Source organism: Arvicanthis niloticus, chromosome 4 (assembly GCF_011762505.2).
Source record: "Arvicanthis niloticus isolate mArvNil1 chromosome 4, mArvNil1.pat.X, whole genome shotgun sequence".
NCBI classification, from domain to species: Eukaryota; Metazoa; Chordata; class Mammalia; order Rodentia; family Muridae; genus Arvicanthis; species Arvicanthis niloticus.
In genome coordinates, this window is record NC_047661.1 from 89276405 (window position 1) to 89298178 (window position 21774).

Here is a 21774-nt window from a genome sequence, read left to right on the forward strand (position 1 = left end):
GGGAGAAGAGAAATAATATTTGTAAAACTTGAGTACATTGAATTTAAAACATAAGAGCAGTATCAAATAACAGAAAAAAAAAAAAAACCCACATCTCCTCCAACAGGGCTTTCATTAATATGTAAATCTGTGACCCAGTGAGTGGTTTAACAAAGTTGCTTGTTAAGAGATGAATATATGTATTTCCCTCAGATTTATATGGTGGAGTCCTGAACCCCAGTGTAATAGGGAGCTCATTAGAGAGAGGTTGTGCCAAAAAAAAAATGCATTTCTTGTGGTGGAATTAGAAACTGTGTAAGAAAGACAAAAAAGAGAGAGGGGGAGGGGAAGGAAAGGGGGAGGGGAGGGGGATGGTGAGGAGGAAAGGGAAGGAGGGAGGGAGGAAGGAAGAGAGGGAGGGAGGAGGGAGGGAGAGAAAGAGAGAGAGAAAGGAAAGAGAGAGAGAGAGAGAGAGAGAGAGAGAGAGAGAGAGAGAGAGAGAGAGAATGATTCATGCATTCCTGTGAGGACCCAGTCAACCGGAGGCAAGGCAGAAATGGTACGCACAATCTGGTCTTTGAATTATGAAAAGTATCTTTTAACTGTGTGAGCTAGTCAGTTGGTGGAATGGTGCCACAGTCCTGCATACTGAAAATACACTCCCACATTGTTCTTCATCTTGTTCCTCCTAACTTAGATCACAAACATGTTTTCTCACATGGTACTTCCATTTTCTAGCACAAGGGCCTCTCTGCACTTTGCAATTCTTTCTGTCCTGGTTTGTAAAGTTAAGCTGAATATGCAGGCTCATCCACTAGTCTTAATATTGATATAGTTTGGCATATTTTGAACACAACTTTTTTTTTTATCTGATACATCCCAAAGTGACCAGACTACAACATTTATTGTAGTATATATTTTGCTATTTCCCATGGTCCATGAAGAGTTTGTGTTGTTTTCTGCAGCCTGCATGGGTTGATAATCAAATGCTGTTTGCTCTTGTTGACCCCAGCCATTATTTTTCTTATCACTGTCGTTTAGGTGAATCCATCCTTGAGTCCATTTATTCTTACATTTGTCCTTTTTGGCTTATTAGTTTGTCCTTTTCTTGATCTCATATTTAGCCCAGTATCTTTTGAGGATCCACAGTGGAGAAATCTGTTTCTGTTGCATCGACTTATCTCAATTTAAAAAAAAATGCTTCACATTTTATTTTGCTCTTTGACTCTAAGACTGTGCCTTCAATCCTTTCACAATGATTTTCTACTTTTCAGTAAGAAACTCACATTGGATCCTGTCATGGACACAATTGGTGCCCGTGGAAACACCACAGGCCCTCCTGACATGGTTTTTCATTTTAGATAATCTCATAAGGACTTTAGGTCTCGCAGCATGAACTCCTTGAAGTCGGCTTGAGTACATACCACATACAGATGTTGGTGCATAGATATAAAGACAAATAATTCTATAACCAGGGGTTAAGAACAGCCTAGTTTTGTTAGAGACTGTATTATAGGTAAGCTTAAGATAGAATGTCAAATGCTGGACCATTGTGATTGCCTCTAAATGCTGTTCCTATTCATCATACTTTAAAGGTGGGCACACTGGAACCTTGAATGTTTCTCGAAAGAAATCTTCAGACACTAAATATAAGGAGGGTTTGCTGGCTGCTTCCATTTTCTTTCTGTTTCTGTCACCCACTATCTTGATTGTTATTTCAACAATATTGCCACGTTTCTGCCCTGTTCCATTTGCTTTTGGTCTCAGCAGGAAGACTTCCCTTTCAGGTATCTATTTGCTCCTATTATGTGGAAATTATGCTTAAAGTGGTTGTACACCATTTACTCATTCTGCAAGTGATGTTGCTTAGTGTCAGTGGTTGTTTTTGATGCTGATAGTGCTACCTGCCTTGTTTTGTTTGAAATCCTTACAGGTTTGTAGGCCATTAGTATCCAGTAAGTAAGAATAACTTTAAAAAAAAAAAAAACAAAAAAAAAAAAAACAGTTTTCATTGTTTCCATCCCTATTTCAGCACAGTATTCACGGAGTAAAAATGGGAAAAAATAATATTATTTTTCCTGTGGTTTCATATTTTTTTATCTCTAAGTTATTCAACGAAAGGGCTTAAATGAAATTAATTGCATTTTAGGGATACAGTATTGATGTGATTTCTCTCTTGAACTATTTTTCTACATTCTGTTTGGTCTTTTAATTTTTAGAAAGGTGGTTTTCATTTTGAAATTTAGAAATAATATAAAAATGTACAGCAATATGCAGTGAAACATCTCATTTGCACATTTCCACTCTTTTGCTTGGTTATTATTATTCAACTCCATTAGTAACTATGCTAATTAATTTTGAATATATCATCCCAGCATTTTTAATATATATGTGATATAATCTGAATGTTTGTGTCTCCAAAACTAGAAATCAGTTATACAATGTGATGGTATCAGGAGCAGAGCCTTCAGAATGTGATTGTACTAGGCCTATGGAATGGTTATCAGTATGATTAGTTCCCTATTACAAATTCCACATACTAATAAACTATAATTATAACTATGTAGAAGAATTTCCAGAGAAAGGGTTCAATATAGTGATATTCCAACATCTCTAAGAATACTAAAAATAAAGGGCTGAAGGAAATAAAGAAGACAAGCCACAAGATGGAATTGCTGAAGAACAGTCAAACTGAGATGACGCAGGAACTCAAAGCATTAGTAAGTTCACCTCAGTGGAAAGCCTTGCAAACAAAATTATTTGAAAACAGAGACTTGGATAAAAGGCAAATTGATCATGCAGGAAAGAAGAGGTCTAAAAATAGATGTATGTCCAGAAAAGGGGAGAGTTTTGAGAAACAGGGAAAGATATAAACTTTAAATTATAGACATAGAAGAAAAAGAGTGCCACAAAGGGTTTAAAAGAGATCACAGAAAAAGACAAAGCAAAACAAACCCTAAATTTATAAAAAAGAGATGCTTATCATCATAGTAGACACACACAGAACAACAATTAGACAGGATGAGAAAAATGTACCCTAACATATTATAGATAAAAATATTAGAAACAACAAAAATGGTTACTGAGGGTCTGAAGAGATGGCTCAGCAGTTAAGAGCACTGGGTGCTTTTCCATAGGACTCCCGTCAAATACATGACAGCTCACAAACATCTCTAACTCAAGTTCCAAAGGACTGGTTATCCCCTTCTGACCTCCACATGGTACCAGGCACGCAAAGAGTACACAGACACACATACAGGCAAAATACCCTGTGACCTAGGCAAAATACCTTGTGACCTAGGCAAAATTCTTTTATTTTTATTGGATATTTTATTTATTTACATTTCAGATGTCACCCCCTTTCCCCATTTCCCTTCCCTAGAAACCCTCTATCCCATCTCCCCTCCACCTTTTTGCTTTTATACCATTTTAATTACATGAAAGTATAGGTTGGTAAGGCTCTGTGCAGAATCTTACCCATCCTTGGCTTGCCTGTTAATTTAATAACTCTGTCTGGGGGTCCATTTTCAGGTTCAAGCTATGTACTTTGACTGCCTAGGCAAAATTCTGTGACCTAGAAAAAGGCAAGTGTGTTAGTTAGGGTTTCCATTGTTGTGATAAAATACAATGAACAAAGAAGCTTTGGAGGAAATGATTTGATTTGTTTCAGTTTACAATTCCAAATCACAGACCATAAGCAAAGGAAATCTGGGCAAGAATTCAAAGCAGGAACCTAGAGTCACAACTGATACAAAGGAATACTGCTTACTGGCTTGCTTGTTCTGATACAACTCAAGGCCACCTACATAAAGATGGCACACTCACAGTGCGTTGAGACTTGAAAAAAGTCACTAATTAACATAATACTCCCACAGTATTTTGGATATTTGGGCTTTGGGCAAATCTTAGTAGCTTTTTTTATGTAAACAAACAAAAGTAATGAAAAATCAGGAAAATAATTTCATTAACCACAGCATGAAAAATTATCATGGGATAAATTTAACAAAGGAAATAAAAGGTTCGTACAATTAAAAAATACAAAAGGAAGAAGAAAGATACTGAATAAGATATTAGAAGATGGAATGACCTCCATGATCCTACCAGAAGCAATTTACAGATTTAATAACATATCCATCAAAAATACCTGTTCAATATTTCACAGAAATTGTAACTCTAATTTCAAAATTCATGTGAAAACACCTGTTGTGGATAGCCCTGGACTTGTATTTTTATACTAATTCCCCTTTCCTGTGAAGGGCTGCACAGGAAGTGAGAGTCATTACACAAGTGATTTCTAGTGAACATTCTGTCCATCTTAATTTGTAAAATAAAGGCTGGACCCAGTGAATGGGCAGAGGAAGGGGAGGTGGAAATATGAAGGTTGGTGGGAAGAGAACAGCAAGAATGATGACTGAGGACTGGAGGAAGACAATGGAGGAGGAAGATGATGAAGGAGAGGACGACTGGGAAGCAGGAGTTAGAAGGACAGAGGCAGAGTCTGAAAAATCCTCAAGTTATAAGGGTCTCATAGCTGGGGAACAGAGTAGTGTAGGGGTTTCTGCCCAATCTAGGCTTACAGAATATATTCATAATTACTGAGTTGTGTTTTCATTGACTGGTCCTATTTGGGTTGGAGATTTAAATATCTCCCACAACAAACACCAGAGACCCATGATGGCCAAAACAGTCCTGAACAATAATCAACACCACCAGACATAGCACGATTCTTGATTTCAAGTTAAAGTACAGAACTATAGTAACAAAAACAATGTGGTATTGGTATTAAAACAGACATTTTGATCGTTGGTATAAAGTTGAGGACCTAGACAAAATTCCACACTTTTGCCACCAGCTCTTTAACAAATATATCAAAAATATTCATCAGAGAAAGAAAGCTTCTTTGGCAAATGGTGCTAGGCAAATTGGATAGCAACAAGATTATAGAAAAGAAACTAGTCTTATGTCTCACCTTGTAAAACACTCAACCACAAGGGGATTAATGATCTCAATATAAGAATTTGATTTGAAGGGGGAGAAAGAAGTTAGTCTTGAGCTTACAGGTATGAGAAAGAACCTTCTAGACAAGATGTTGCCTGCATTAAGTCCAAGAGTAGACAAATAGGACCTCACAAAATCAAGAATTTTTATACCACAAACAATACCACCATTCAAGTGAAGAGGCAGCCAACACAATGAACAAATCTTTACATTATACAGAGCATTGATATCTAGAATATAAACCAACCAACCAGAAAAACAAACCACGTAAAAAACAGACAACCCAATTAAAAACCATGTAAAAAACAAAAAAACTAATTAAAAGCTGGGACACAGAACTAAACAGAGTTCTCAAAAAGAAGAAATGCAGATGGTTTTAAATATTTTTTAAAAATACAAAATATTTATTTAAAGTGTTCAACATCTTTAACCATAAGAAATATACTTGACCAAGAACAAAAGACAAGTAACACCAAATGCTGCTGTGGGTATGTGGAAATGGTAACGTTTACTCATCACCAGTGGAAGTGTGAACTGGAACAGTCATTATAGAAACCATTGTGAAGGGTCTTCATAAAGATCTACTGCATGGGAGTGGCACTGATGCTTTGATTGGGAATCTGTTTACTGATGCTGAAGGTTCTCATCCACAATTGGCTTTTGATCTATCAATGAAAATGCCAGTGGCTAATAGTTGGGAGGGAAGAAAGAGGTAGGACTTCTAGTTTTCTATATGCAAGGAGAAAGCAGGATCAGAATAGAGATACTGGGGGGACAGAGAGATGGGCAGACTCAGAGATACAGGGGGAGGTCTTCCAAAATGTAGGCAGAAAGGGAAAGCAGCCGAAAGCGTCTTGGGCAGCAAGACCAACAGACTTCACAGAAGGTAATTGGGCAAATAAACTGAGGGCAGATTTAGAGGTGTTGAGCTGGGAGTAAAGGTAACTGAGCAACTAAACTGAGGGTAGATTTAGAGGTGTGTAGCTAGGAGTACCAGAGGGAAGGGCATGCTAGCCACAGGAGGCTTAGAAGTATGCAGCCATTGAGCTAAAAAGCATATTAAAAATAAACTAACGTGTATGTGTATTTTATTTGCAGATTGAGATAGCTCCTGGGTGGGTGTGCATATGCATCCAGCCATGAACACAAAGTAGTGTAGACAAAAATACAACAGTCTACCATATGAACCAGCTATACCACTCCTGGCCATATTTCTAAAGTACTCTTTATCTTATTACAGAGACATTTGCTTACTCATCTTTATTGCTGCTGTAGTCATAATATCCAAGAAATAGAAACAGCCTTGATATCCATCAGTTAATGAAGTGGTGGATAGTTTTATGTCATCTTGACATAAGCTAGAGACATTTTAGAAAGAAAGGAAACCTCCATTAGGGGGTGGGGGGAATGCTTGAACCAGATTGTTTTGTGGGCATGCCTGTGGTGATTTTTTTCAATTGATGATTATCTTAATAGAGTTACTATTGCTATAATGAAACACCAGGATAAAAACCAGCTTGGGGAGGAAAGGCATTATCTTAGTCACAGTTCCTTATAACAGTTCATTACTAAAAACAGTGAGAGTAAGAACTCAAGCCTAGCAGAAACCTGGCATTAGGTTCTGATGCAGAGACCATGGAAGGGTGCAGTTAACTGGATTGATCATTATGGCTTGCCTAGATGGCTTTTGTATAGAACCCAGGATGACATACACAGGAAAAACACCACCCACAATGGGCTGGCTCCTCCCCCACAAATCTCTAATTAAAAATGGCATAGAACTGGATCTTATGAAAACATTTTCTCAATTGAGGTTTCCCTCTTTCAGATAACTCTAGCCTGTGTCAAGTTGACATAAAATTAGTTTATACAATGATGTGAAGTTCTTATCTTACTATGGGTTGCACCACCCCTAGGCTGGTAGTCTTGGTTGTTATAAGAAAACATTGCACCACTCCTGGGCTGGTGTTTCTGGTTGGTGTGAGAAAGCAGGCTGAGCATACCATAAAGAACAATGCTGTAAACAATGCTCCTTCATGGTTTCTGGATCAGTTTCTTCTTACATGTTTGTCCTCTGAGTTCCCTGGATGATAGAATACAAATGGTAAGTTTAAATAAAACTTTCTCCTCAAGTTGCTTATGGTCATGCTATTTCATTATAGCAATACAAAGTTTAACTAAGGCGTATTGATAACAAAAATGCAGTTCATATACACAATAAAATATTATTTAGATGCAAAGAAAAATGAAATTCAAAAGTAAATGAATAGAGCTAGAAATAATCTTTATGAATGAGGTAATGTGGACCCAGAAAGATTAACATTACACATTTTGTCTCAAGTGGGGATGCTAGCTTTCAATTAGATATGTGTGTTTAAATTAGAGTTCTCATAGATAGCAGGGGACTCATAAGAGACCATGGGACAAGTTAAGGGAAGGGATGCAGAATGCAATAGGTATGAAGGGCATGGAGAAGAGAAACAGTGGAACAGTTAGAGTTAGATCGAATGGAGAATGGAAGGGCAAGATAAAAGTGAATGCGAATATGGGAGGTATAACTAACACTAAAGTCCTGTGAACACATGAAATGGAAATCTACTTCTATACAAGCATTCTAAACTATATATACACACATACATATATACATATATACATATATGTTTTAAATAAAGTTGCCCTATAAGGGGGGTAGTACTCCCCCTACCCCAATATGCTATCAAATAAGTAAAGTGCAGAGCTAGGTATGAGTTACATGTCTGAGTTTTAGGTCAAAGAGATTCTACCACCTTTCTTCTGTCTGTCTGTCTGTCTGTCTGTCTGTCTGTCTGTCTGTCTGTCTTTCTATATTACAGACTATTGCCATTGCATGTGGAATACAAATTTATGATAATACCTCATTGTTGAAGATACCATGACCTTGATTTCTGGAGAATGGAGTGATCAAAATTATACTAACCTGGAAGCTTCCTTTCTACTAGCTAGCTTCTATAGTGCTGCAAGGCTCTATGACTACTACATAGAAAGAAAAGCCATCGACTGTGTTGTCCATCTGTGAACCCTGTAATTTTCAATAACACTTGTCTTAGCAATATACACTAACTGATTAAATTGTAGCCTGAATGTTATGGGAATAACCAATCACCTGGTGGAAACTCATGCCTGGTACTGTTAACGGGGCCCAAACCCCATAATTAGCTGATGTAGGCCACATTAATATTTTGTTAAATGATCACAGTCATAAACTGCCTCCTAAGTTTGTATCTTTATAACCAGAGATTAGTGCATCTCTCAACCTTCATTAGAGTAGCTTCTTTTTGAAATATACTATGCTTAATACTGAGACCTACAGCTGAACAATACACAGAGAATCACGGATTATGAAGAGCTCATCTCTAAATGGGATGACTATATTGTACCTCTTAGCATAAAGTGTCACATCATCACAGAAGAGAGATAGAAAGATTTTAAGATTCAGAGGTAGTAGATACCTGTAGTAAGACAACATTCTTTAGATATGACACCACCATTCTACAAATGAATTCAAAGCAGCTGTGATTGCATGCACAAGATCCGGACAAGATCAAGCTAGCCAAAATGTGAGCACAGATAAGGGAGGGTCTCATAAAGCTCCATACTTATTTGAGGACCTATTAGCAGTTGATACGACAAGAACTTCAATTCCCTGAAGAAAGAAATCAAAAAAGACTTCAGAAGATGGAAAAAAAATCTCCCATGCTCATTGATTGGTAGGATTAACATAGTAAAAATGGTCATTTTACCAAAAGCAATCTACAGATTCAATGCAATCCCCATCAAAATTCCAACCTAAGTCTTTACAACAATGAAAAGATCAATTCTGAACTTCATGTGGAATTTTTTTTTTTTTTTTTAAACAGGATAGTGTAAAATATTCTCAGCAATAAAAGAACTTCTGGGGAAATCACCATCCCTGACCTCAAGCTATACTACAGAACAATAGTGATAAAAAAAAAAAAAAAAAAAAAAAAAAACAACTCCATGGTATTGGTACAGAGACAGGCAGGAGGATCAATGAAATAGAATTGAAGACCCAGAAATGAACCCACACACTTGATCACTTGATCTTTGCCAAAGAAGTCAAAACCATCCAGTGGAAAAAGAAAGCACCTTCAACAACTGGTGCGGTCTAACTGGTGGTCTTCATGTAGAATAATGCAAATTGATCTATATTTATCACCTTGTAGAAAGCTCAAGTCCAAGTGGATCAAACACATCCACATAAAACCAAATTCACTGAATCTAATAGAAGAGAAAGTGGGAAATAGCCTTAAATGTATTGGCACAGGGGAAAATTTCCTGAACAGATCACCAATGGCTCAGACTCTAAGATCAACAATTGGCAAATGTGACCACATGAAAATGAAAGGCTTTTGTAAGGTATAAGACACTGTCAATAACACAAAATGGCAAACTGCGAATTGGGAAAAGATCTTCACTAACTATATATGATAGAGAGTTAGTATCTTAAATATACAAAGAACTCAAGAAGTTAGACTTCAGAAAACCAAATAACCCAATTAAAAAACAGGGTACAGAGCTAAACAGAGAATTCTTAACTGAGTAATCTTGAAGGAGCAAGAGGCACTTAAAGAAATGTTCAACATCATCAGGGAAATGCTACTCAAAATGACCCTGAGATTCTACCTCACACAAATCAGAATAGCTAAGATCAGAAAGCAGATGACAGCAGACACTGGCAAGGCTATAGAGAAAGAGGAACACTTCTCCGTTGCTGGTGGGATGACAAACTGGTGTAAACATTCTGAAAATCAATCTGTCGATTCCTCAGAAGATTGAAAATAATTCTACCTAAAGACACATCTACACCACCCCTGGACATATACCCAAAAGAGGTGTTCCACCATATCACAAAGACATGTGCTCCACTTTGTTCATAGCAGCCTTATTTGTAATAGTCAAAAGTCAGAAACAACCCAGATGTTCCTCAATGGAAGAATGGATACAGAAAATATGGTTCATTTATGCAACAGAATACTACCTAGCTATTAAAAAGTAGGACATCATGAATTTTGTAGGCAAAATGATTGAACTAAGAAATATCCTGAGTGAGGTAACCCAGGTCCCAAAAATACATGGTATATACTCACTGATAAGTTGTTATTAGCCAACAAGTTCAGAATACCCATGATATAACTCATAGACCATATGAAGCTTGACAAAAGGAAGGCCCAAGTATGGATGCTTCAATCCCACTTAGAAGGGGGAAGGAAAAAAATCACGAGAGACAGATGGAGGGATAGTTCTGAGTGGGAGAGGGAAGTGGGAAAGAAAAAGGGATGCAGGATCAGGTATAAGGAAGATAGGAGAGAAGCCAAGAGGACCAGGAAAATGAAGAGAAATATGCAGCAATGTGGGGTGGGGGACAGGGGGAACCTTTAGGAAGTCCCAGACAAGGGGGATTCTGGAGGGGTGAGGTGGGAGTGGATGGATGGTTGAGTGAGCATCCTCTTAGAGGCCAAGTGTAGGGGGGACCAGGAATGGAGAGAATATTTAAATGTAAATAAATGAAATAATTTTAAAATCATGTTATATAATCATAAAGAAAATATATTCATTATCTCCCTACTATTGTCTATCAATAAATCATCTTTATCAACTATCATCTGTCATCTATCTATTCTCTATATATCATCTATCTATCTATCTATCTATCTATCTATCTATCTATCTATCTATCTGTCAATGCCTGTCTATCATCATCATGATATTTTGATATTGTTGTTATAATCACTTATTTAATAAACTAATGTCTTTTAAAATAAATTTTCCAAATCATGAACCATCAATAAATTCTCCTTAATTTGTAAAAGTATGCAAAAACATTCATTAAAAGTCATAAGGATAATGTTGCTTCATAATAATCTTTAGATTATATATTTAGTCTATGAGTTATTTGTAAATACTGAACATATGTCAGTATGAATAGCACTATGTAATACTTTGTGGTGCTTTTTATAGAGAAGATATTATTTATTTCACTTAATATTTTAACTACCATCATTTAGAAAGTGCCTTTAAAACCAATACAAGAGATTTTATCTTTATTTTTAATAAAGCAAATTTACTCTTTAATATTCAAATAAAAAATTATGAAAATTGACGTTCTAAAGGCATTTGAAATAATACAGTTAATACTGCTAACTTGCTTGCAATTGATAGGAACTCATCACTAAATATTTAGACTTGAATCATACAGAGAAGCGCTCTGAGAGTAGTAGTCTTTTTATTGATATGCAGCCAGCCTCTACTGGGATATGGTCTTCATGAAAAGTCATTTAGACCATTTAACAAGAGAGCAAACCCATTAAAAATATGCAAGCTCTTGGAAAACAAAATCCTGTATACTAATTAAGCCTATTAAGGCAATTATAGAGCTCTATAAATGATGCAAAAATTGTATGGGGCTTCTCCTAGTACCAACGACAGGAAGCTAAGGAGTTCCTATTTTCTAAATAGAGATAAAGAGTATGGGTGATTAATTTCAGCACTATTGAGTTAATTTGCAGTGAGTTAACAGCAGAAAACATTTCCATGAGTAGAGAATAATCATAGAAGATGGCTGTTTTGCCACTCTGTGGTAATATAGCCGCTTATCAAGGCATGTTCCAGTCATCCCGGGCAAACAAAAGCTAACCGTTGGCAAGGAAATGGGGAGAGAAAAAGTTTTTTGAAATAATTTGTTGTCTTCAACTGTATATAGTTGAATCTCTGAGGTTTCCCTGTCTAGCCTATAAAGTTGGGAAGTTTCCTTAACTGCTACCTTTGTACCTTTAGATGGGTGATCAAAACATTTTGACTTGTGTCTTAGAAGACAACGGGAGGCTTTCTAGCTGGTAATAGGAATGTCAAATCTATTCTCTGAAAGGCAATGATTAGTGTGTGGTCCTATAGGAAACCATGCCATTCAGGAAGCATGGGAAAATCAGATGGAGGGCAATAAAACCTTAAAGAAATCGCTGTAACTGTGGATTTGTGAAACACTCCTTTCTCATGCTTAGCAATCCCTTAATCAATGTTTGTAACTGCTCAGTACAACAGCTTCAGTAGAAATAGCTATGCCCTGCTCTTAGATGAATGATTGAAACGGAAGAGCTAAGAAATTCTCCCAAGGCCATCTAGCAGGGTAGGAACAGAAGGATTAGATCAGGACACAGGGTTCCAATGCCCTCCTTTGGTACAACTACAATAAGGTAATTCTTGATGCAGTGCTGTTTTTCACCTATCTAGGCTGTCCAATGAAGTTTTAATTGTGTGTGATTTACAGTATCACACATTATAGAAAATAGATTTAATACTATTTACCAAATTACAACAGATGTGCAAAGTCAGCCGGGGCTGCATAAGCATGAAGGAAGGGCAATGAATAGCATATGTGCAGACACAACATCTATTAGAGTCTTCCTTGGTGGTTTTGCCAGGGATGGAAGCTATCAACAGAACTGCTTGAGGCTGCAGATTCTCACGCACTGTTCACCTCCAGAGCTCACCACAGCAGAACAACTTATTTGCTTTGGTACTGCATTAGTGATTGTCATCTCCATTTAATGTCTTCATAAAGAGGTGTATATGTTTTAATTGGCATATGTCCCATGACAGAATGGTGTATAAAGATTAAAAAAAAAACCTAAACAAAATTAATGGCCAGTTTTAACCTCAAAAGATCAAATCTTTATGTATCCCACTTTCAAAGACATAGCAAACTGGGTTACTTTTTACAAACTTGTTGCAATACATTTCTTGAAAGTGGATATTTATTTCTTAGTGAATACCTTTTTAAAAGTAGTAAATGTTTCACCTGACAATGGATAGGTTAACAAAAATATGAAATAAATTCTGCATGAAGTCCATTGTTTGTTAGCTAAGCATTTTAGTTCTTGTCTTTTTTAGATTGTTTTTCCCATCGAGTTTAACTTCTATTTTTTATTGAAAATATTTTTTATATACAATATATTTCACTCACAAATATTTCCTTTCTTATCTCCTCCCAGATCCTTTGCATCCATCCAATTCCATAACTTCTTTCTCTCTAAATTGAGAAAACAAACATGCCAATTGAAATAAAACAAACAAATCAGAATAAAATTGAGAAAAACAAAACCAAAAAAAGCAGGAGGAACAGATACACATGAAGAAATACACTCACTCTCACACACAATACCCATAAAAACAAAAAATCGGAAGCCGTGATAAGCAAAAGACAAGAGAGGTAAAAATGCCCCAAGCACTATGAGACAAAACATATCTGAGTAAACTGTTGAGTACTTTTTGGTGTTTCCCGTTTAATGCTGAGCCTGGAACCTCCCTTAAATGTGGTTTGTATACCTGGTGAAACTCCATGGAAAATTTTCCAAAACTAGACTTTAACTTCTTTGTGATTGTCAATTGGAGATAACTTCTGGGTTAAAGGTGAGGGGTTGTGTTTACTTTCCCTCTAGACGCTGGAACCCCATTGGATTTGGACCTATGCAGGTCCTGTGTATGCTCTCATAATATCTGTGAGTTTCTATGTGAGTCAGTACTTTTGGGTATAGAAGTCATTGTACTTTGGAGTCTTTCATCCCATTGCTTCCTCTTATGCACAGCTCCCTGATTCACAAGGGGAAAAATTTGTTGAAAACAACTCATTTAGGAGTGAGTGTTTCAATTTATCTCACTTTCTTCATTGTCCTATTGTGGGTCATGTACTAGTTTCCACCAACTACAGGTGTACGTTCTCTGATGATTGGTGTAGTAGAATGTCATTAAAAGGCATTTGATTGCTATGATCCTGCAATAGTACGTGGTTTTCTCCCACATCCCTGGCCTATTATATCGACTCAAGCTCTTGGCCACCCAAGGAGTGTCATACTTCTCATGGCGTGGGCCTTACATGTAATCAGGTAGTGGTTTGTTACTTCCACAACGTAAAACTTTTGTTACTATTACACTAGCTTATCTTACTGACAGTTCACCACGGTAGATCACACAATTTGTGATCTACAGTATTTGGCACTCATCTCCCTCCTCTGGTAGTGTGCACAGTACTTTTCAGTACCATGAACACTAGTTAGCAGGGGTGAAGGCTCTAGGTAGGCACCGGCTCAACCTCTTAGTGTTCAAGAGGTGCGTGTATAGGTATTGTCTGCATCAATGGGGCTTTACAGTCAGTTTGTGCAGTGCAACCAATAGCTTTTACAATAGCCTGAGCTGTTTAGTGGTTTCCACGGGCACAATTTGGTCAGCAACACAATTAGATATAATCCATTCCTTACATTAGAAGTTTTGCCAGGTCACAAGAGCAGTCACTTTGGGGCTTTGTCTCCTGTTATTGGTGATTCCATTTAAATTTCTTTTATGCTGAAATATAATATAATATGATATGATATGATATAATATAATATATATTTATATGCTGAAATAATTAACCATGGAACTTAGCTTGGCACAGGGTATCAATGAAACTGTTATTACTGATATTTAAGGAAGAACACAACATTGTTCGAAATCAGTAGGTTGGTAATCCCTATATAATGATGTTGGAAATTGGAATTTAGATGCAATACTACTCCACTGCCTTATGAATCATTCCTCTTGCTGGATAGCAAATCGTACCTCTGTGATACATTTCAACTCCGAGTCAATAGTCTTCACTGAGTTCCCATGAACCTCCAAGAGGATTATCAGAACTTCTTGAATTTGCTATTTGTGCTTGAAGGAAGGATGATTTTCTCCAATGTTGTAGTTGATTTGTTTTTCTGCATTTGGTATTGTAAGTCACGTGTTTTTGAGTCTTCCAGTTTGCACTTTTGATGAGTATATATTTCTCCAGTAGATACAAGTGAATTAATATGAACATTATATTTTGTTGAACAATATGTATCATATAGTTCAACATGCAATCAATTTAAATTTTTACTAAGCTATATACATGTTTTCATATTGGCTCTACTGGCTACTCTGCTGGAAAGCAAAAGTATACATCACTTAAAAACAGCTTTAACAGAGTTCATATAGTTGATTTGTCAAAAAAACCCCACAAACCTCTCATTACAACTTTGTTGAAGGCTAAGATTGAACCAAGAGCATTTGGTACAAAATGAAGATTACAGAGAATATCACCATGCCTGGTATATGCAATACTGGTAATCAAACCCAGAGTTTGGCAGATGTTAAAAAGAAAAGCATGATATAGCTAAGCTACATGCTCAGCTCATATTTTTATTTTCCAAATTTATCATCTTATTAAAAAATTTTCCTAGAAATTTGCTCATTTCTTCTCTCAGATTCTTACAACAAGTGTTTTTGTCACCAGCACTGTTAATATTGTGGGTTATATAAATGTGTACGACAGATAATAGTGTCATAGAACTTTTAGAGATATCATTGACTTCCATTTCTATATTCCCAACATACATTACCAGACATTTTCAAGTATATGTTTAGTGTGGGATCATGATGAGTAGAAAAAATAGCACATGTCAGATAATTATGTATTAACTGAAAAGAAAAAAAGAGGCACTCAGTGAAGAAGTGTGGGTCTACGTTCTGTCCCACTACAGATTACAGTCACTTGGAGGTGAAGTAAAACTCGGGGAATTTGACTGCCCTTATCCCACACTGCCACTGGGTAGGTTCTGGGCTTCAGGGTAGTGTGGACAAAGGGAGTGGGAAAGCACAGTCTGAGATGTGAGAAAGCCGAAGCTGGTATTCCCTGGCTTCTGGGTCCCCAGTTGCCTCTGGAGAACTGCACAGAGTATTTGGGAACGAAGTGTGCGGGTATACAGGCCCACAATGAGGCCAGGACTGGATGGATGCTCCTAAACTCCTGGACATTTAGACATCACTGCGTCTTTAGGAGTTGGGGGCCGGTGGGCTGAGGAAGGAGTCCAGCTTGAGGCCAGTAGAAATGGGGAGTTCTGCCTTAGCTCAGCAGTGATTGTTCTTAGTTTGATGGCAGTTATGGTTGGAAGCACCGAGGCCTTCAGTGGGAGAATTAAGCTGCAGCTCGATAGCTGAATGCCTTCTCCATGGCTCACCACAGCACATCTTGAGGAAAGTGACTCCATTGTTCTAAACTGTTTATTGACTGTTCATCATGGAAAATGGATGCACACTGTACCAACTTCTCAGGTTAGACCTGATATTAAATATCAGATATTAAATACCTTTTGCAGGGAGGAATGTCTGGGAAAAGAAGCTTATTGTCTAAATCCCCAGGGCCTCTAGGTACCTCATTACCATGGAGAACACTGTTCTGGACCTACATGACCACAGGTCACATTTCCTTATGTGGGAAGTGTGGCATGTGATCCAGGCCAGGAATTTGGCAGGGATCAGGGAGACACCAACTATCTCAGGTGTGAGTTTCCGGGGTCTCAATCTGCTCTACCCACCAGGCTTCCTGGCATGGTTTACACTCCCACAAAAAAGGAGAAAGAAAAGGAAGAAAGAAGAAAGTTGGGAAGGAAAGAAAGCAGATTAAAAGAGGATAAAACAAAGAGAAAATAGCACCTTGCCTGAAACAAATGTCAAGCAATCGCACTGCACACAATATTAAACCAATGACAGCAATAGAAGATGGGCTGGGAACTGATTTCCTCTATTGCTAGCATCATGCAATGCCATCTCTGCCATGAGGTTCAAGTATATTAGACCTGGTGACTTGAAATAAGTCTTACTTGTCTAAGTCAATACATCAGCTAATACTATTGTAATAGTTTAATTATCATAAGCATTTTGCATGTTTTAATCCACAAACATTGCAACCTATGAGACAGGAAATTCTAGTATCTTCATTGTATAAATGAAAGAAATCAAGATCCTTGCCTCTCATTCGAAGCAGTGGAGTTAGCATGCTATAATAATAAGACCTGGCTATAGGTATGATAAAGATATGAGGACTAGGTGTAAACCGATATAAAAACAAAAACCATAACTGACATTGCTTCCTCATATCTTTACCAAGAGTTAAGAAATAGTGTCTTTATAATTAATGAAAAGACCAGTTATGAGTGAAGGATGATTGGAAAAAAAAAAGAACTTCTCGAGGAAACAAAGTCTTTTCAGTCTTCCTATGAGCAAACCAAATGTATTGTTCACCAGTTAACTTCTTGGTGATGAACCTTCAAGTGATGAATGACAAGAGTGTTTGCAAGACGACCATGGCTCCATGGTCCTGCAATGTGTACTCTGTACAACTTCTAAGATATTTAGCAGTCTAAACTACTGAAATACTTTTATTCAGGAAAACTGTATTATGAGAAATGGGAAAGTCTCGAATGACATTACTAAATTGTCAGGGATATATAAGAATAGATAGAATATTTTCAATAAGCACAAAGATATTTTACTCAGGAACTAAAATTATCTTAATTTAGTTAGACAATGTTCTCAACTGAATGATAAAACAATAGTTGATGAGCTTTAAAAAAAATAAAACCCACCTATGCTTCTGCGTCACCCCCTTCCTCACATCCTGCATTTTTGTGTCTATAACCCCTGTGTTAAAAAGTAAAAATTATGATTTGATAATAAAAAAAGAAAAGAAAACAAAAAAGAAAAAAAAAACCCCAAAATGGTTAAAAAGCTAGTTCTTCTAATACTTTATAGTTACAGGTATCCTAGGAAACATTCAAGACCCCATAAAGACTCTAGATGAATGACTTCGATTTTATTTTATTTAAATTTAATTCTATTTGTATGCAAGTGTGTGTCTATGTGAGTGAATTCCGTATGTGTGTAGGTACCCTTAGAGGTGAAGTTAGGGCATCAAATACCTTGACCTGGGGTCACTAATAGTTTTAAAGCCATTCAGTGTGGTACAGAGAATTGGAAGGATGGCCTGGAAGAGCAGCACATGCTCTTAACCACTGAGCCAGCTCTCTAGAGTGTGCACATCTCCTTCCAATATTAAAATAGCAATCTATTTTAAAATAATACACAATTCTTATATTTACTCAGGCATACTATAGAAGAGAGGATTTAATGAAAAGAACAAAGTATGATTCTCACAGGTACATCATATATTCCTTTTGGGCTAGATCCATTGGCTCATCCTAAAGCCTATATTCTTGGTATTTTATGGTGGTGGGGACTTGGGGGGGGGTGATGGTGATGGTGGTGGCAGGAGTTGCTATGGAAATGAAACTCTGAGACTCGGTGCACATGGAGATGTTTCCATCTATAACTAAAGTATTGAGAATAAAAACATTTAAGGACAGATGGCATCAAGAACTGGGCTCAAGTCTGTGCCTAACAGGACTATCTTTCAGAGTCTCTTAGCCGGAATCTGTGATCTTAAAAGAAGTGCCTACTAACGAGCATTGAAGCTCCTCACTGCTCTTTAAGCTTCTGAGACAGAGCATATGTATACAATAGAACCTGACAGTAAGCGTTCCACCAAATTCACTCTCAGCTAGACTTTTGGAACATATTCCTCGGGTGAAAAACTGTTGAGCCATCAGGAAGGTCTTACTCTGTCAACACATTTCAGCTAATTAAATGTTCGTGTGCCTAGTAGACATATTAAACAGTGTGTGGGGCAGTTGTTTTCGGTTTCACTTTTGTAACTTTTTGTCGCGGCTCATTCGCTAATCAGCTTGAAGCAGCATTCTCACATACACAGAGGACTGCCGGCTACTCAAAAGTGTGAGAAAGTGGGCTGTTCTGTTCAAAGACGGGCCTAGCTAAAGGAAATTAATGCGAATATCAATCCAAAAGTAACATAAAACACAGAATATGGCTTTATTTTATTAATTCAATGATGCAGTTGTAAAATTTTTATTAAACATGTAGACATGACAGGTTTTTTTAAAAAAAAATATTTATTTTCCTCTCATATATTGCATCCCCATCACAGTTTGGTCTTCCTCCTCTCCTCCCAGTCCCTTTCCTATATCTCCTTGTCACCAGATCCACTCCTCCTCTGTTTCTCTTCAGAAAAGGGCAGACCTCCAAGAAATACCAAGCCAACAGATCATAAATTACAATAAGACTAGTCACACACACTCATATCAAGACTGGAAAAGTTAACCCAGAAGAAAGAAAAGAGTCCTAAGAGCTTTCAAAGAGACAGAGATCTAAAAAATTAAGTTATTTATTAACAATATTAATCAACTTGAGACTGGAGGGTGGAAAAGAAAGGGTTTAGGGGAGGGTACCTGGGAGGGACTGGAGGGAGGAAAGAGCGGAGAAAATGGTGTAATCCTATTTCAATTAAAAACATAAAAAGGAGTCAACTAAAATCAGGATTTTTATAATTAAGCACTAATTTCTCCTTCTTTTTTCTTTCTTCTTTTTTTTTTTCTACTGTGTATTTACTGGGCTTCTTAAAGGCATTTTTTTTTTTTGGTAGAAGTATAAAGAACAGTTCATTCCTGCTTATTATTTTATTCATTTTTCTCTTTTCAGGAAAAACACCTTTATTTCTTTTAAACATTTATCATCTATCTAGCCATCCAATCTATATATCATCTATCTCTTGACTGAACTTCCTAAGTTTCTATCTTAATGTGTGCCATGTATTGTATTTATCATTATTTTAAATAATACATTTATTACTTTAAAACTGATTTTTTTAACTGAGACATAAAAACCAAAGTTGCACACTCTGTTGATGTATTGAGATATTTTCTTACATGTATATGTTATACAGTATTTAAATCAAGTTAAAATCAATTAATTCTCTGAACATTTTTCACTTTTATATTGTGAAAACACATACAGTCCTTTCTCTTAGATTTTTGAAATATGCAGTCCATTATCACTGCACAGGAGTACCTCAGAATTTCTAATTTATATTTCGCCACAGCTTGTTACTTATCAAACAGCTTTTCTCCATCCCATCCTCTGTTCTCCTCTGCCCTGCTTCTTGTAACCATTACTCTTGAGTTGATCAGATTCTACTGATGAGTGCTATTACCTGGTGCTTCTCTTTCTGTGTCTGGCTGAATTCACTTCATATTGCTCCACCCATGCTGTCACATATCATCTCATGCTTTTCTATGGCTGAGGGACAAGTTTTGGTGTAAGTAAAACACATTTTTCTTTTATTCATCAGTTGATAGACATGTAAGTTGCTTTTATTTCTGGGCAATTATGAACAGAGATGCAATTAATAAGAAATACAGGTGTTACTTTGATATAGCAATTTCATTTCTATTGGACATACAAACATTGGTAAAATATCCCAACGAATGGTAGTTCTATCTTTACTTTTTTTTGAAGATCATGGTGACTGACATTGTCAATTTAACAGAATCTAGAATCAGGTGGGAGACAATCCTCTATGTATACCTGTGGGAAATTATCTGGGTTAATTTAATTGAGGTAGATGAATCATCTTGACTGTGGGTGGACTATTTATTGAGTTGGAGCTTTCAGACTATGTAAATTAGAGAAAGGTAAATCACTCATCACTCTCTGCTTCTTGACTGTGGGTGCAATGTGGCCACCTGTCTCAAGGTCCTGATGTCTTGACTTCTCTGTCATGATGGACTCCACACTGATGGGTGAACCAGAATCTCCTTTCTCCCTTAAGTTGCTTTTGTCTGGGTATCTTATCACAGCAATAGTAAAAGATAAGTCAACGATCTTCCATATTAATTTTCATAATAGCTACACCAAAGTACCTTTTCACTAAAGAGTTCACAAAAATTCTCTTTTCTCCACATACATACAGCAACTGTGTTTTGGTTTTTGGATAGTAGTTATTATTTCCTAGAGTGAAGTATTGTCTTTCTATGTTATTGATTGCAATAATTATTAATGATGACAATTATTTTTTTCATATGCTTTGTCAATTATGTCTTTCTTTGGGAAATGCCATTTTATATTTTGATTTTTTAACTTGAAAGCAATATATATATATATATATATATATATATATATATATATATATTCTTTTTAAAGAGAATCAGAACTACTTACCTGTGTCTTCTTTAGTTCCTGTGATTAACACATACACACACACACTCTCTCTCCTATTTAAAAATCTTCCTTGCATATACTTTAAATATAGATATCTTCTTCTTTTTGGATGGGGTAGACATCAATGATCATATTACTAAGACTTCAAGGCTTAATTCATGGCTGTGCTCTATTGGAATCACCAGAGTGATGCTGGTGAGACTCCAGTACCCGTTTCTGTGTGTAATGTTCTCCCTCCTCCCCATGCTCCATCACAGTTGCATGCTGTTCTCTGCTGTAGCAGGACTTTGTTTTCCCCTGAAAATGGCAAGAAAAGTTTTCTCACAGCTCTTTGTATGCTGTTTTGTCCCCTGAGCCCCTGCATTGTATTTTGTTACTGTTCATTTTCTTTTCCTTTATTTTTTTAACTTGGAGTTTGAATTATCTGATAGATCCCTTTATAACCTTTTTTGTTTGTTTGTTATTTGCCGTTGCTCATAGACAAACACAGTGTTACCAATTGACTTTTGTCTAGTTTACTTTTAAAAAAAGATATTGCCTTTTTTGGTTATTTTTCCAAAACTGCTTCTAAAAAATTCAATTATTATTACATAGATAAGATAACTTTTTGTCTCTCTAAAGCTATAATGCCTTTAATTTATTGTTTTATTAAATTTTTGCATACATTACAAAGAAATAGGTTTCATTGTAGTATTTACATATATAACTTTTGAACTTTTAAAATGCGTTTTAAAAGTTCTCTTCACTCCAGTTGGCCACCAGATTCTTCTCCTTGTTTAATGATTTTTAATCTCAGTTATATATTTATTATGATCTCTTTAGATATTTCCC

At 36.5% G+C, this 21774-nt stretch overlaps 1 pseudogene; it reads right to left on the reverse strand.

Annotated features, from left to right (window-relative positions):
• Positions 1-1242: 1242 nt before the first annotated feature.
• Positions 1243-1530, reverse strand: LOC117707737 (large ribosomal subunit protein eL34 pseudogene; annotated as a pseudogene).
• Positions 1531-21774: the final 20244 nt, after the last annotated feature.